General features: G+C 40.3%; 1 long non-coding RNA gene across 1 annotated transcript in view; it reads right to left on the reverse strand.

Moving 5' to 3' along the window:
- Positions 1 to 978: 978 nt before the first annotated feature.
- Positions 979 to 17,270, reverse strand: part of LOC139080803 (uncharacterized) — a 41,224-nt gene continuing 24,932 nt past the window's right edge. The window contains exons 2-3 of the long non-coding RNA XR_011535599.1: positions 16,098 to 16,214; positions 979 to 1,265 (exon numbers count right to left, since the gene is read on the reverse strand). This is a non-coding gene — a long non-coding RNA (uncharacterized lncRNA). The remainder of the gene's footprint in view (positions 1,266 to 16,097; positions 16,215 to 17,270) is intronic.

The following is a 17,270-nucleotide window of genomic DNA, read 5'->3' on the forward strand; positions in this document are numbered from 1 at the left end:
CATAGCGGGTGCTCAATAATACTTGTTAAAATAATAAATGGAGAGTCTAAGCCCATGTTTATATCCTACTGTCAATACACTCAATTAATAGTATAGCACTGCCCCATTTTTTTCTTTTCATTTTTGCAGTTTCGGTTTTATCTATTTGCCGCTTCATTTATCTGACATAAAATTGTCCTCAGCGATAGTGAAAGGGGATTCAAACTTGCTGTGACCATATTCCTACCTGATACAGCACAATTTATCACATCTATTCTTCATTCCAGGTTCTGCCAAAAAAACATACGAAAACCTTGGATCACCGTGTACTCAGTGTGTCCCTGGGTCCCCAGTGGATGGCCTCCGGATCTGTTGTGATTGGTCACCCTGCCCTGCATGTGCGCCAGACAGCGCTGGAATTGCTCGTGGCATCCTTAGATCTTTTTTGCACATCCTTGGCCCTGACTTTAAGAGGAAGCCAATCATGTCTTCTCTGCCCTGTGCCACAGATGTCTTCCACACCAACACCATCTGCGATCCTGACAGAGATGAGAGTTAAAATTTGTTGCATCTGTTATTGGACCTATCTTTGGAGTAGGAGTAATAAAATTTGGCTTCCAAACTAATTCATCTTTATGTAGATAGCCCAAAATAAACTTTAATTAAAACACTGAAGGTAGACACAACTGGCAGATACAAAACGAACGTGGGAAAAAGTCAGTTATTTTTCAATGAAGAAGCACAACGATTTTGAAAAATATGAACTCCAAGAACTATTTATAATCTAAGCCAGCAGAAAATAAACTTACGGAAAGATAACTTTTTGTTTGTAGACTTGAAACTGTGGAAATGAGTAGAGTGTTTGATAATTTGAAATATGCTTTTTCTAAAACACTATTTTTATAGTGGAATTGGGGGGTGACTATTGTTTTGTTATTTTAATTATTTGTGAATATATGGGGTAGAGACAGGGAACATAGTGATTGCAGTGAAAGTATATCGAGAAGAATCAATTAAATTTATTTTCTAAAGGAGCATAAAAATGATAATTCTGTCACTCAAAATTGAAGATGTTTATATATTCAATTGGTCATTTTTAAGATTTTCAGGGGGCCGGACTGGTGGCACAGGGGTTAAGCGCGCACATTCCGTTTCGGCGGCCCAGGGTTCACTGTTTTGGATCCCGGGTGCAGACATGGCACGGCTTGGCACGCCATGCTGTGGTAGGCGTCCCACATATAAAGTGGAGGAAGATGGGCACAGATGTTAGCTCAGGGCCAAACTTCCTAAAAAAAAAAAAAAAGATTTTCAAATAATGCATTTTATATTGATTAAACAAAGTGTTGAGAGTTTTCAAATGGCAAAATATGTTTAATAGTCTTGATGTTTTGATGTTTATCAAAAATATATTTTTGCAACTTCTGAACTATGTTCATCATAATCATATTGGTAACAAATTTCTAGCCCTAGAAGAAAACTTAATCATATCTTACTTAATTTTATATGCTCTATTCAAAGATAAGAACACCTCTGGTTTCCCAGTGGCCTCACAGGGACTGGTCACGAGCCAGAGTGGAGCCCGTTTCTGCACTCTGCATCCAGGCTCTGGCGAATCCACCACCTGCAGCCCAGAGCACAGGCAGCTGCTCCCGCAAACCCTGGACAGCAAGCTGAAGACGGACTATTCAGATTGCGTGTACGTCATCATCATTGCTTCGCTAATGGTGAATATTTATTTGCCACAAGGGATAAAATAATTTTTGCTCTCAACAAAAGTAAAAAATTTTATGAAATAGAGATTTAAGAGGTAACCAAAGCTATGCTGGTTAGGAAAAGCTATAAAGACTACTAAACAAAATATTCGTAGGACCATTTCACATAGCAGAATCAAAAGTTCTATTTTGAGAAGTAAAAACAAAACCCCAAATTAAATACTATTCCAGAGAAACACATTTTGAGTCTTACCCCACTCTATTGTTGCAGGAGCTCTCATAGTTACAAGGCAGGATTAAAATTTCATTTAAAGAAGCTTGCAATAACATGGCCGTGTGTGGAAGGGAATGCGGCTCTGCGATGAGGAGGCCTGCCCTTAAACCCAGGTCCTATCACTGCCTAGGGCTGCACCTGAGGCGACCTGCTTAATCTCTCTCAGCGCCTCAGGTTCCTTATGTGGAATAAAGGGCTTAATAATCATATCAATCTCAAAAGATTGCTGTGTGATTAAAAACGTAGCATTTAAAGTTCTCGAAGCAGCCTGGGTACTTGGTAAGTACTCAACAGATATTAGATCACTATGACTATTGTTATTATCATCAGTGCTAGGTTACTAGGTCACTAACAACAAATATCCATGGAACGCGAATACTTCAGACGACACTGTGAGATGTTGCAAGGCAATAGTGGAAGAAGAAGGAAAAACGGTAAATATAGATGATAAAAACAAAAATATAAATGGTATAATAAAGCCTATCTAGGCTAAGTGGAATAATGTAAACAAATGTTACAAATGTTAAGTACTATTTACCCTGCTACTACCCATTACCATTAACAATCAATCAGTTACTAAATTATGCCCATGTTAACACTTACTCTCAGGACAATAGTCTTTTAAACAGGTGGCTACACAATTCTTATGAAAGTCTCAATCAAAGAACATTTTTTTGAAACAACTGTTAATTACTTAGCTTTAAAAGGAACATGTATCTCAAAACAGCAGCTAACATAATATTTATCTATAAAACACTGGAGAAAACCTCTTTAAAATAGAAATATCGGCATTATTAATCTTGTTATTGACATTCTAGTCAATGTAAGAAGTATGAAATGGAAATAAGAGGTATGCCCATTATCCTTTGCTGTGGTGCTGTGGTCTACGCAAAATTTCCAAGGAATAAACTGAAAATTAATATAAAACAATTTACTAATATGGTTGAAGACAAAGTAAATACAAACGATCAGTAAATATCTTAAATAATGTCATTAATAACAGTAAATCTAAGGATAAAAAGATTTTTTTTCATAGTCACAATAAAAAAAAGGTTAAACACCTAGAAATAACTTAGAAAAGGGTAGGACTTCTACACTCCTCCCCTAAAGGAACCTATAACATTTTACCAAGAGACAAAAGAAAATTCGAATAAAGGTTATATACCATATTCTTATATGGGAGACTGAATCACAAAAATATCTACTTTTCATGGATTGATTTATAATTTTCAGTCAATTATAATAAAAATATCAGTGAAATTCCCTCCAATTTGGCAAGGTACTTGTGTCCTCTGGATGGATGGCTGAAGGGTAAGGTCAGATCTCATTTGGATTTAAGGAAATAGGAAATCACGTCGGTGCATCCTGGCTTAGAGTGAGGGCCATGCACATACACACGCACAGAGAAAGTCAGGAAGGAAATTACTTTCAAAATGTCTATTTCCGGGTGACGGGATTACGGATGGATTTAATTTTCCTATTGTCCTTCTATATTTGCCAAAATCTTTGCAATAACCACTTATTGATTTTAGGATTAGAGGAAATATATATTTCTAAGAGAAAAGAGAGAATGACAAAGCAAAGAAATAGCTTGAGCTTTGGAAGCGAGGATGAGCTCCAACAAAAATGATAATTTTGCCATGCTCAATAAAAACTGAATTGATTTACTGAAAAGCCACTTACAAGGTCTGTAAGCATATAGTTATTATTAAATCTTGTGCTAAAACCAGGCAACCACACAGGTAGAACCTACTAACTTGTTAATTATTGACCAAAAAACATTTAATGCCATATGCCTAGATTTGGCATTCAAGAAGAAGAAAAGGGACTACAGGTGAGAAAAGCCTAGAAATTTTCCAAAAACGAAGATGCCTTTTGAAGAGAAGAACGTATGTGGGTAGTTGGGACAGAAGAGTAATTGAACAGAGAAATGAGCTGTGAAGTGGCAGCCAATGAGGACAAGTAAACTCGGGAGATTCTGTCCTGGCTCTGGGTCAAGATTACCAAGGCTGCTGACTCAATTTGGTTTGCTTTACAGGGATTGACAGACGTCTCCCGTGAACTCAGCACACTATTAGATGCTGGGATAGTCACAAGTGCAGTGTAGAACATGGCCCTTGATCTCTAGGACCTTTCAATATGGCTGTGGAGGCAATATAACACATGAACAACTTGAAAATGAGACAAAAGAATAGACAGATTAAGCACCCATATGAGAGATCCAGAGAACTGGTGTGATAGAAGGCCACTGAAGGGTAAAATCTAGGGAGCAAAGCAGAAAGCAGAATGTTCATGCCCCAGGAAGCATGTCGTGACTTGTAAATTCATCCTAGCATCCTCTATTCCCCCTATGATGTTGCACAAGAATCTCAAGTCCTACAGGCCAGACAGTCTCCAGACTATAAGTCAGAAATTTAGCCCGTCTCTTAAAGAATAGCTTTGTTTCAAACCACATTTTTTTCACCATGTCAAGTCTTAAGCATCTCACTTTTCTCTGACCAAACCCTTACATTTCCTAAATTCATGAACCTGAAATGCCAAGATGTTTTCCACCAAAGTCAATTTATCCAAGCTGTGATCATGTAAGAGACTCGAGAGAAACCTGGTCTTAAAGAGCTTTGAATCAGCTGCAAAAAACCAGTGTGGGCAGCAGTCCAGGGGGAGGGTGTGCTTTCCATGTAGACAACTCTTGAGATCCATGTCAACATCAGATTGCATCAAAAATTTCAAAGAGAATTGAATTATTCAGTTTTCTTTGATTGGAATTCAGAGGCCAATGGAATTTAGGGTGAGATCTGAAGATATGAGGCCTTTGTTTTTAAAGAGATACCAAGGCCTTAAAGTGGTCAGAGATCACTCCAAAAGAGAGGGTTTCAAATGACAGAAGGAATACCAGCTAACACACACGGTTGCGTTGGTTCCCAAGAGTAAACATGACACACAGCAATCATGGTAGGTTGACTTAATAAAATCCAATGCAATTCGTTACAGCAAGTATTTCATTATGTCATATGGGAACAAGATCTGTAGGAACTGGTGCGTTCTTTTACAGGGAATTAATTGAATCATCCAGGATATTTCTAGCACATGATGAAATTGAACGTGGACTGGAATTTAAGCATTCCTGGGATGAAGGTACTTGGCTTCACCTCCTATCCTTGTGTCAGGCAATAACACTGAGCATAAACACACTCAAAGTGCACTTCAGCTTCTTTGGTAGAATTTCTTTGACACCTGTTAAATTTTAAAGAGCTCTGTGAAAACCATTTTCTTAACTATTCAACTGGTTCTTGATTCATTTATGTGCATAGAAATGCTCTGAAAGCTTAAAATGGCAAGGACCCTACTTGCTGACATTTTTCTCTGGTGTTCATTCTCACTCTCCCTTGATACGGACTCCGCGTAAGTGGACAGCCCATGGGCCAGAATCACGCAGACCTGACACTGCTGTCCTGAGCTTCACTCCCAATTATTTTGATGAGTAAATATGACTTGCTCATGCTGTGGTTTTCCAATAAATTTCATCTGCAATCCATGGTCATTTAAGCCCCAATTCTGAATAGGTGAAAGCAAATCTTAAAGCTATGTCTATATGATTGAAATAACCAGATCTCCATCAGCTTGGTTATTTCAACCACCTTCACCACTGATGTGAATCAACGAACAGCCTTTTGTAGACATGCCATCTTGATAAAACCCAAAGTGCCAAACCAACATGCCTCAGAAAAGTTGACAGCACAGAGAGATGCTTACTTCCAGACACAACAACCTGCAATTCTCCTCAGTGGACCACATTCCTCACTCTTCTGTGTTGTTGTAAAAATTGTCCTCTTCTGAAATGCCCTTCTCTTCGTTGCCTGGCTAATCCCTTCAGGAGCCACCACCTGGTCATGAAAGCTGTATAGTTATTTACAGCCAGACCCAAGAAATTAGATTATAGAATTAATGCATTCTTTGGGGAAAAAACATCTGCTTTCTGTGTGCCAAGGCCCATATTCTGATTGCGAGGATGTCTTCTCTGATTGTGAGGTGCAGAGATCAGGCTCCCAGCAGCTTTCATACCATGGTGTGCCTTAAGCAAACACGCCCAAGGAATCAGGTAGCTTGTATTCAAATCCTGCTTGGTCATTTGCTAATTGTGTGACCATACGCAAGCTCTCTCAACTTCAGTTCCCTTCTATGTGAAAAAGGGGCAATGGCATTGCTTGCCTCATCAGGCTGATGGGAGAATTAAAGGAAGGATGTTTATACAGATAGTAGAGGAGCCTGGCACAGAGCAAAACTCAATCAAGATTAATTCAATCAGACCCACTGTTTTTCCTTTAATACTTTTTAGCTATTTATTTAAGCTAGGAATCTTTTTGTTTATATTTTGCATATATTTTATATATTAGTAATACAGTTTTCAGAAATTCATACAATCTAAATATATAATCCAAATGCTGAAAATGATTTTATAATGAATGAGGCCAAATCATTACTCTAGACAAGTCTATCTCCAATTTTATTAAGAAAGTGAATGAGAATATAGGCTTTGACACACAGAAAGCAGATGTTTTTTCCCCCAGGAATAGATCAATTATAATCTAAATTTCTTGAGTCTGGCTATGAATAACTATATAGCCTTCATGAGCAAACAGAATGATAGCATTTCTTATTTCTATATGTTCAGATCTATTCAATAGGAAAAAAAGAACAACTGGTCACGATAAAGTATGATCAAATAACTGTTGAGAAGATTTTTTTAAGTTATGGGCAAATTTTATTTTTTCTTCTCTGTCTACCATTTTGATTTTTTTCACACCCTATTTGTGTGTGTGTTTTTTAAGATTTCAAGCAAGAAACAAGAATAGCAGAAAATTCAGAATCTCCTTGTTATGAGAGCTTCAGGCTTGGAGAATCTGAAAGTCCTTTCTGCAAATGACTGACAAGTGCTGAGTCTGACGATTTTAAAAAGCAAAGAAACAAAAACACAAACAAATCCTAGTGAGATTATTGAATTTCAAGGACAAAGTGAAAATCCAGAACTTTACCAAATAGAAAAAAAAAATAGGTTACCTGAAAAAACAAAATCAGTTTTCATCCTATTTTCTATCCAGACTGAATTCCAGAGGGTAACAGAGACGTGCTCTCAGGAAGCTGAGGAAAAAGCATTTTGAGCCTCAAACTCCATGACCAGATAAAGTGTCAATGCATCATGAGGAAAAATAAAGATATTGTTATACACGCAATGGTGTAAAAACTTACCATTCAGGCATCTCCTCTGGGTGGAAAAACATAAAATATAAAAGAGGAGCTTAAAGCTAAAGAGGAATTTTAAAAAAAGATGACATGTTACAAGATGATGACGAAAAAAATACTAACACTTATAGTCGTCTAAACTATTTTTATAATGTGGTTATGAAGCTCAATGTAATTAATAAGAAATGCCAGAAGAAACAGAGGAATAGGGTATTAAAAATTAGTAAGTCTAGAAAATTCCAAATGATTTAATCAAAATAAAGAAAGTAGGGGATGAGGACAAATTAAAGCATGCTACTCGTCTTGTTATGTCAGAGGGAGGAGGAAGTTTTAGATTCAGATTAATTCTCAATGTTAATTAAAATATATAGACAACTATATTTGCTAAAATTATAAGGAGGGATAGCTCAGATTTAACGTGAGAAGGTTCTCTGTAAGGGTGTGAATGTGGGAGGTGTAGGTCAGTGGGGGCCATGATTGGAGATCAGCGACCACAACAAGGACAGTCTATCAAAATGATAATGTGTGCCCCCGACCCTCACTCTATTTCTAGGAAGTCAGTTACAGAATTCTTGCACATGGGCATAAAGACATGTATATATTTAGCTTTGTAGAACCCAACCCAAGTGTTCTTCTAAGTGGAATTGATTTATAAGGTATGTGCTCCTTAATGTGGAATACTATGTAAGCATTAAAAAGATTAAAGTAGATTTATTAACAGTGACATGGAAAGATATATTGTTATGTGAAACGTGCTGAAAGTAGTATATATGATGTGATCTCAGTTGACGAAACTTGAAAACTCAATGTGTGTGTGTATTTATGCACATTTATGTATATAATACATAGAAAAACATGGCCCACGCAAAGTAAGTAGAGGAGTAGCATTGGAGATACACTCAGCAAAGAAGGATTTTTAAATTTTACTGCATATGTTTGCATTCTGGATATTTTTTACAATAAATATGTATTACTTTTATAGTTTTATAAACAAACAAAACAAGAAAAAGGAGAAGCATTGTATTTTATTGTTTGAAAACTACAAAACCAACTTGTTTTGGAGAGAGTGGAGAGATGCAGATTATATCGTTAGAAATGGGATGCATATTAGATTTTATGTGGCTGCCTAAGCACACCGTGAAACCCAGCTATTGGGAGGAAAGAGGAAAGGAAGGAAGGAAAGAAGGGAGGGAGGAAGGAAGGAAGTAGGACCTAGCAAGTATTTGAGTGGGCAGACATGGCCTCATTCAACAGAAAACAGCCTCTTTCAAACCTGCATGTGGCTTAAATTTGCATTTGGCCTCTCTTCGGTGAAATGTGGCATTTGTCTCTGAAGAGGTAAAGGGTCTCTTCAAGAAACCCTTCCATCTGCATACAGGAGCTAAAACTGCTACAGGGCCAGGCAAGCCCATACAGGCTGTCGGGGCAGCAATTATTTTACCTTTGGGAACTGAAACTATTTCTGCTCAAAAACAAAGTTTGCAGAGACAGCACTTTCACATTTGGCTCCATAATGCTACGCTCAAAAAAACGATTTGCTATGGAAAACAGATAACAAAGTGGGTGCCTATCAGTTGTCCTAGAAAAAGAACCCAAAGACAACACCAGCCCGTATGTTTATCAATCTTCCTCTCCACGTTTATTGAACTTCCATTCTGTGACTAGGTACAGAGGGTAAAATATTAAAAGGCCATCATCTGGGTCCTGAAGGGGCTGAGAGAAGACTAGAAATTGTCGTAGGTAGCTGATTGTAGCGCAGTTTGGGGAGTTCTACAACAGAGGTGAATAGACACAGTGCATCCCGGCTGGGCTGCTTTGGGGGCTATGCAGCTCTGAGCAAGCGGTTTAATCTGTTTGTGCCTCACTTTCCTCATTCATCAAATAGATATAATAATTGCACTACTTCCTAACAGCGTTCTGGGGACTGAGATGACACCCACAAACCCATGCACAAAGTGAGCAGTCGGTGACAGTTAGCTGGTGTTACTTGGGGAGCAGCATAAGGTCTTGGACTCAGACTCCCAGTTTGAAACTTTCTTGTGGGAAGTGATAAGTTATTACATTGAGTCTTAGGTTTCTCATTCAAAATCGGTGGATGACAAAAGTCCCTGCATGAGAGGCTCTTGTGCAGATTGAACCAGATAATCCATGAGGACCCGGGGCAGAGACTGGCACATAAGAATTCACTTCCTGTTAGTCATTATCACTATCACAATGTTCAAAAGCAGAAAGGAAATAACACTAACTCTTCCTCAGGGTGACGGAGAATGTTCTGAAGAGGAGGAAGGTGGTCTTAAATAATTAGCAGCAGTGCTCCATGCAGAGGAGGTGAAGGAGGGACCTAGCCAGCCAAGAAAACAGCAGGGGCAAAGGCACAGAGAATTTAATAATGAGGATGACGGACTGGAGCTCAGATGAGAAATTATCAACCAGAGAACTTCATCAATGCATACGGGGTTATTGGAGAAAGTAGGGTAGAGCAACGGTGTGCGGTGTGAGCAAACCATACACGGATTCCCTAGAAAGACAACATCAAAAGGCAGGAGGAACCAGGAAAGGAAGTTCAAGAGGAAAGCTAAGAGAGGCCGGAGCCGATGAAATAAAAGAGGCTGAGAATGGAAAGAGTTTTAGTAAGAGCAGCTGGTCAGCCATGCCAAATGTTGCATAAATGTCAAGTAGCGTGACAGGGAAAATTGGAGCCATTGAACTGGCCGATTGGGAGGGATGCTGGTGAGAGAGCAGTTTTAATTGTCCATGTTGGTGGAAGCCAGACTGAAATGGGCTGAGGAATTAATGAGATGTGAAGACACTAAGTCTAAGTATAGACCTCTTTCATGAAGTTTAGTGATTAAGAAAGTGAGAGAACACAGTCTCAGAGAAACTAGAAGACATTAATTTTTAAATGTCCAAACAAGCAAAATTCACTTTTGGTAAAGAGGGTAAACTTCCTAAGGCATCCAGAAAACTAAAGGGGGAAAATGAAGATGAAAAAGGAACTCAATACTTTGTTTACATGGGATTAGACAATTACGGTGAAGGGGGGGTGGGGCAGAAAGTTGACAAAACTTTAAGTAACTAGAAAAGTAAGATTCAAAAAAAGGAAAGAGGAGAGAGCCAAGGACAGTCTTGTGGATTTGTTGAAAGAGCAAGAGACAAGCTTAAACTCCCCAAAAGGAAGTGATCAAAACAGAAAAGCTTTCCTCTCTGCCCCTCAGACTGAGTCAGGACACAGACCCTTCAGAGAACATGTCCAAGTGAGAGTTCGGAACCCTCTGTGCTGAAGGGTCCTCAGCTCTCAGCCACGGGCAAACCACTGAGCGGGAAGACCTCCACGCACAGCTACAGAGGTTTGTCTCCAGCTGGAGTTAGGGTCCCCTTTAGCCAGAGCCAGACTCCAGTCCTTTCTTGGAATATTTATCCACCTGAGACAGTTTGCCAAAAAGTAAACTGGTCCTGAACAAGCCAGCCTGAGAAATTTGAGAGATATAGGAAATGACTGCCAGGCAACATCAATGATTGAATTTTGGAATGAAAGAGAATATTGGATGTTTTTTTCTGGAATATCTGGAAAAATCTGCCTTGGAATGTTTCAATCAGCTCTTGGGTCATAGGCCAAGTGTTTTTAGAAATTGATCAGTTGCTTTGTCCCGTGTGGTTCCCAGTTCCCATATCTGTAGAATAAGGAGGATCAGATTAGTTTTAAGCCCCTCCAGCTCTGAACATTATGAAATTTAATGGTTCTCTCCTTCGCGTCTCCTCCATTTTCACAGGAGGACCTGTCCCTGATACAGCGCTAGTGCTCTATCTTCCTAACCATATTGTGAGCCTCAACTTGTATTGGTTTCCTTCTTTTGTCTAAAAGAAGTTAGAAAATGTGTTAAAGATAAGACAGTTTTAGGACGGGCTGGGTGAGGCCACTTCTTTCTTATCCAACCAGGGGGCTTTTATGTGGAAAACACCCCTTCGCAAGGCCGAGCCTGCTGGCTGGAAGTAAACATTGTGATGAAACAGTCTGTAAAGAAGAACTGGTTCTTACACGAAGAAATTAAGGCCTACACCCGGTGCAATAGCGAATGCCTTCCCGAAATGTTTTCCTGTTATTATGTAAACACAAGCTAAGTGGGTCTGTTAGAGATAATTGCTAATATTCCCCTAACCTAGTGATTTGGGGAAGAATAAAAGGATGTGGGAATTATTAAGAGAAGACACAGGCAATGGGGGAAGGGCCAGTTTACATGTAACAACCAAATGCATGTTTCGTAGGTCAGAGATTTTGAGAAATTGTTTTTATACCTGGTTTCTATTTCTATTTCTATTCTGGTTACTAAGCCGACAGATGATTTCTCAGGATCTTTGAGTGCTTTCTCCTTCTTGTATGAGCTATGTGTGTTGAAATACCTTTTGCATCTTGAAAGTAAATGTAGACAAAAACTCATATCTAAGTCATGATAACATTTAAATTGTGAATACACAATTTTTAGAGATGAGAGTATTTTATTTTTAGTGCATTTTAATCTATTCTCATCATATTCTCTTTTGCTAACTTATTTCATAGAAAAAGAACTAAGAACTCAGCTTTCAATCAACCTCATGGCAAAGAAGTAGAAAGCCTTCTGTAAGAACTCGCAGTTTGGCAAACTCTACCTGATTTCGGTGTCCATGGGAAGGCAAATGCTTGTGCAGACCCCACATGAGATTTGGAGTTTCTAACCCGAGGAGGGGATGAGCCCTCCAGGTGACAAGGGGTCTGGCAGGGTTGCCATGCCTCTGCTGCCCTTTAGACCCCCTGAGACACAGGGATGGCCACAGTGCCTGAGCGAAATTCTCCTGGAGTCCCGTCAGGCAGCGCTGCAGGCAGGGCTGTGGGTGTGAGACAGAACCCTGCTCTGTACAGCGGGCCTCTTCCCAAGCAGCCGGGCCCCTCTGCCTTTCACTGCCCTTCCAGATACGTGTCCTTGCTCAACAAGCACTAAAAACCCCAACAACCTGGAAGAGACCAGGGCTCTAACAGACAGCAAACTCCAGAATTTTAAATTCTGGCCAAGATTCTAGTGTTTGTTTTGCCTCTGACTCGGTGGAGACCTTGAGCCACCAGCAAAATGTCTTGGTGACTGAATTTACCTCTCCATGAAACATCTGCCTGCTCCTCGGGGTTGTGAAATAAAACGTCCTCAGAGGTTGTGAACTCCCATGTTTGCACAGTCTTTTCTCTAGCGTTTAAAGTTTGCTGAGGTAATCCAGATGGAGGCATGCAGCAAAATCAGAATTCAAATGATCCAGGTGGAAGCGAGTTACTATTGTTGTGTGATGAATGCGGCCGCACCAAACTGAGTTATACTAGCAGGAAGAGCAAGCAGCCTGCACCACCTCCACGAGCTGCTCCATTCCTGGTGGGAGTCTGTCTTTTATCCTTGCTGAGTGACTCCTGGACAGAGTGCGCTCGGGAGACCAGGGTGACACAGCAGGGTTAGGGCTTAATTTTTCTTATATTCTGATTAGGGGAAACAGTGTGAATCCAGAAAGACGTCATTGAGTGCAAATGCAAGCCTGGAGCTGGGCCCACTGGGCGTGAACCTCAGGAGCTATTAATCTACAACCTCCAATTTATAAATATGCAGGAGACTGAGTCAGTAGAAAAAAAAATAATTTTAAACATCTGTGGTATTCTTTCTGTTCCAGATTAATTACACCGCTTGTTTGTTGACGCTGACCAGAATTTTCAATCTTCTGATGCTATGCTTGGAACATCGTATTTTTCTATGTGTTTATCATTTATGAGCCATGAAAATTTATTTCTGCCACAGCCTGTCTTTCATAATTTATTTTAGGTCCTAATTTTGTTCTTTTGCTCACCTGCCCTAAACTTCTTGATTTTCCTTTTATGCTGAGCAATATGTAACTCTTTTTCATAAAGTATTTATTATTACTATGAAGAGAGACACCTTGTTAATACACTGTCCCACACACATACACGTGATTCAATCAAAGTGATGATATAAATGAAAACCCACACATGCTGTTTAATCATTTGGAGAGGTTGATAATTATTTCCAATCAGCTAGGATCACTCTCCCAGTTCAAAGGATTGTTAATGAGAACCAAATTTGTTAATAGAGCAGCCCTTTTCTATAAGTGGGAGAAGGTGTCAGGAAAGTCTTTCCAGAAGTTGCTGTTCAGCCTTCATATTATACAATCATAAAGCTATACTCTCCCTCTGGGTCAGCCAAGTGTCCAACTGCTAAACTCTCCATCCTGTCATCCATGGAGGTATCTTTTCTGAGCTGAATCCCTGGCAGCTCTAAATAGAGGAGAATCACAGAGGGTTTTTTTTTCTAGAATAGATCAATTTGGAAATGAGAAATGGGCAGCCCTTCAAACCTGTAAAGCAGCCATCACACACACTTCCACCTCCAGTCTGCCTTAAGAGTCTTTCCCCCTTCTCTTGCCCCTCCCGCAACCAATGTGTGGTGCCTTCTCTGCCGCCAGGATGGCCGAAGAGCTCCTGTTTGGGGACTCAAGCTCCCTTCCCTCACTCTTGGCCCCAAGAGCTTCTCCTCAGACCTAGCCTACTCCCATGACCTTTGTTTGCTCTTTACCAAACACTGGAGGTGTTGGCCAGCCTTGGGTTTCTTTTTAACCTCACCACAATCTAGTTTATTCCCTAAGTTTTCTGTCTTCAGGCTGAGGCACAGTCTAGGCACCAGCCCACCTTCCTTCCTCCTCCCAATGATAAACCCACAAGCTCTTTTTGTTTTGTGTTTTTACTGAGAATCACCAAGGAGCAAAAGAAAAATAATAGAAGAACCCACATGGAAGAGGTGTGACTGTATAAGAACTTATATAATTGCTTATTTCAACAATAGCCACTTATTGATCACCTCGTACCTGTTCAGCACTGCCCCCTAGGATCTAATGGTTATTGTTTCTGAGCTATGCTTCTGGGATGATCTCAGAAGCCCCAGCAGCCACTCACTTGCCTTGACAAATAGCTTACTAACCTCTACTTCCATCAACAAGGAGGGCAAAATAGAAAGTGAGCAGTGCTCTATCCTTGGGTAATTTTTATTTCTCTACAGCTCTTCAGATAGGTAGTATATGTGTTCTTGGTCTCCTGCCCTATGGATGTTAAGATTATGATATAAATTAAATTAAACTAAAATACACACACACACAAGACGTAACTCTAATAATAGTGGAATTATTTGACATTGAGACTATTTTGGAAACTTCAGAATATCTGCTCATTTTCTCACACTTGCCCCACCTGATTCCCTCTACTATTGTGTTTTGACCAATGAGGGCATTCTTCTGGAACCCAGTAATTTAGCATCTATCTGGTGCTGTGCTCATAAACTGGCTCTCTGAAAAGGACCAATGAACAACTGTCCTGATTCATAATGTTTGCTGATTTCTGTAATGTAAACACTTCCACTGTGGTCAGTTTCGAGCTACGATGATTTAACAACCAGCTGGCAAGTGCTTTTGCAAGCCAGTCGGAACCAGTTCTAGCACAACACTTATCCTTCCAGTCTCTCCCTTATCAAAACGTGTTCTGTGCCTCATCTCCAAAAGACTGTTTCAGAATTGCCTTTCATTTGGAAAAGCTTGTAATAAGTAAGTCCCAGCAGAATATTAATGGCTGAATGAAAAAGGTTCACTGTGTTAACGCTGCCAAGGGCACCTGTCCTGTCATGGAGGGCTCCTGGAAGACGGCCTCAAGCCAACGGATGGAATCCACTGTCAGCACTGGCAAGGCCTCTAGGCTGAGAGTGCACCCCTCCGGCCGCCCAAGGAGGGACAGGGGAACAGCATGCTGAATGCCAGTAGGGGCACAAGGCAGCTAAAAGCACAGACTCTAAGCTAGAATGCCAAGGTTTGTGACACTGGGCAAGTTACCTGACCTCTCTGTGCCTTAGTTCCTCATGTGTAAAATGCGGTTAGTAATATTCTATTTTATGGATTCTAAGTTGTCCTCTATTGTAAAACATACCATTATTTTTATGTTCCATTAAGAAATTTTAAAATGCTGCCAATTAAACTATGACATGCCAGCAAAAGTAAGACACATTTTAATTTCACAGATGCTGAAATGTGAGAGAGAAATACATTTTGGAATCGAATTATGGGAGTACCTACCTCGTAGGTTGTTGAAAACATTAAATGAGTTGATATATGTAAGTGCTTTGCACAGGGCCTGGCTCTTTGTAGGAGCTATGATTTTGAAATTACAGATTTTGCTATTATAATATCATTATTATTACAAAGAGATTAATGAAAATAAAAAAATGCAAAATATCTAACTCAAACATTGAAACTTAAAATTTCCTCACAAGACTAAGTATGAACGAAAGTGGTTCTAAACTTGCATTTTTCAAGCTATTTTTCTGATATCCACATGGGCCCCAGGGGCTGCAGCAGAAAAGAAATAGGGTGAGGGTAAGTGGGAGGCGAAGGCCAAGGAGGAAAATTCTCAGTCACCAATTCAAACTCAGCCACAGCGGCTCCATTTTCATCAATGGAATACATTGGAGTTCAAGGTCAGGTTTCACTGTAACTGTGTTTCTGTGCTTAAATGTACAGAGGTTGTGCCCAGCCAGCTCACAAAACACTTGCTCCTTAGATAGGGACCTTGGAAGCTGCACAGAATTGTCTTTCCCAGGAGTAAGCTAATGCTCACTCAAATTCACAGATCCTGAGTCCAGAAAGAGCTCTTTCTGGCCAGGGACGTAAGCAGCTGCCTTCCCCTCTCCAGCAGCCTGCACCATCCGCCCTCTGCCAGCCACGGCCAGCACCCCCAAAACGGCTCTGTCTTGACTGGAGCTTTTTAAATTTTCAAGCCGGGTAAGCAAGGCCTGTAGCAGGAAATTTAAATACAATAGCAAAGTTTAGACCTCAGCCGCCTCTCGGCTCCAGGGCTCATGATGGCTGCACACCGTCTCACAAGCCTGTGTCAGGCCTGCGTCCAAAACAGCTCGTATCCCTCTCAGAAACAATGCGTCAAGCAGGAGCTGAAAGCAGAAAACACAACACATTTTTGGACAGAAGTTGAAAATCTCCTTAAAAGTACTCAGCACCTCCCTCAAGATCCAGGTCAATGAAAAACATATATGAAAGATAAGTGAAGAAAAAGAAAGAAAATACAAAAAAGCTGTTGCACTGATTTCAACTATATAACAAATGTATGTAGATAGGGAGAACACTATCTGAAAACAGAACAAAATAGTTGTTTTGGGGCATGGTGAAAGTGGAAGATTAAAAAATTTTATGTTCTTGTTCGATATTGCTATATTTGTCTTTTATCAAAAACATCAAAACACCTCTCATACATTCGTTCAACATTTATTGTACACATAGCTTGATTTTACCTTAGTTTGCTCCACCTCAGCCTCATCTTTTCTTCACTTCTCTTCTGTCTTCAGGGGTTTAAGTCCTTGAATATCTGTGCCTTGGGTGTACGTGCTTGACTACACAATCACGCTCTGTGATGGCAAAGGAGTGTCTCTTTGTTCCCTGTGAACCTTAGCTACTCCCCTCCCATGGATAGTATGATACTTGAGTTGCTTAAAACAAGTTCAAGTTTACAAGTTCGGCTAACATACCAGATGAATTACAGCAAAGAATCCTCTTGCTTTCCCCTGGGAGAGTTGGTGCTTCCTAAGACAGCCTAAAGAGCATCTGAACTGCAGGGCCACTGTTTGGAAAGGGTGCGGGTGCTCACTTAGAATAAGAACAGAGGGCAGCCAAGGCTCAGCGAGAGAAGCAGAGCGACCATGAGTGAGGTAGAACAGGATTTACTGTAGGAGCTAAGCTTTACACAAGTCTGAGAGCTGGCGGAAAAGTTAAGTCTATGCAAGTCGCTTCTCTAACTAATATTGGCATGAAGTTGCAGACCTGGGCCGGTAGTCACGAAAGAGCAAGATAAACTGGAACCCCTGAGGACAAACTGGAGCTCACATCTGCCATCACCCTCTGTCTCAAGGACAGGTGATCTGCATGATAAAGCCAACAGGATTACCATGGAGTTGCAAATGCATCTGGCTGGGAACTCAGGGAAGCTGAAAGAG

Source organism: Equus przewalskii, chromosome 32 (assembly GCF_037783145.1).
Source record: "Equus przewalskii isolate Varuska chromosome 32, EquPr2, whole genome shotgun sequence".
Classification (NCBI taxonomy): Eukaryota; Metazoa; Chordata; class Mammalia; order Perissodactyla; family Equidae; genus Equus; species Equus przewalskii.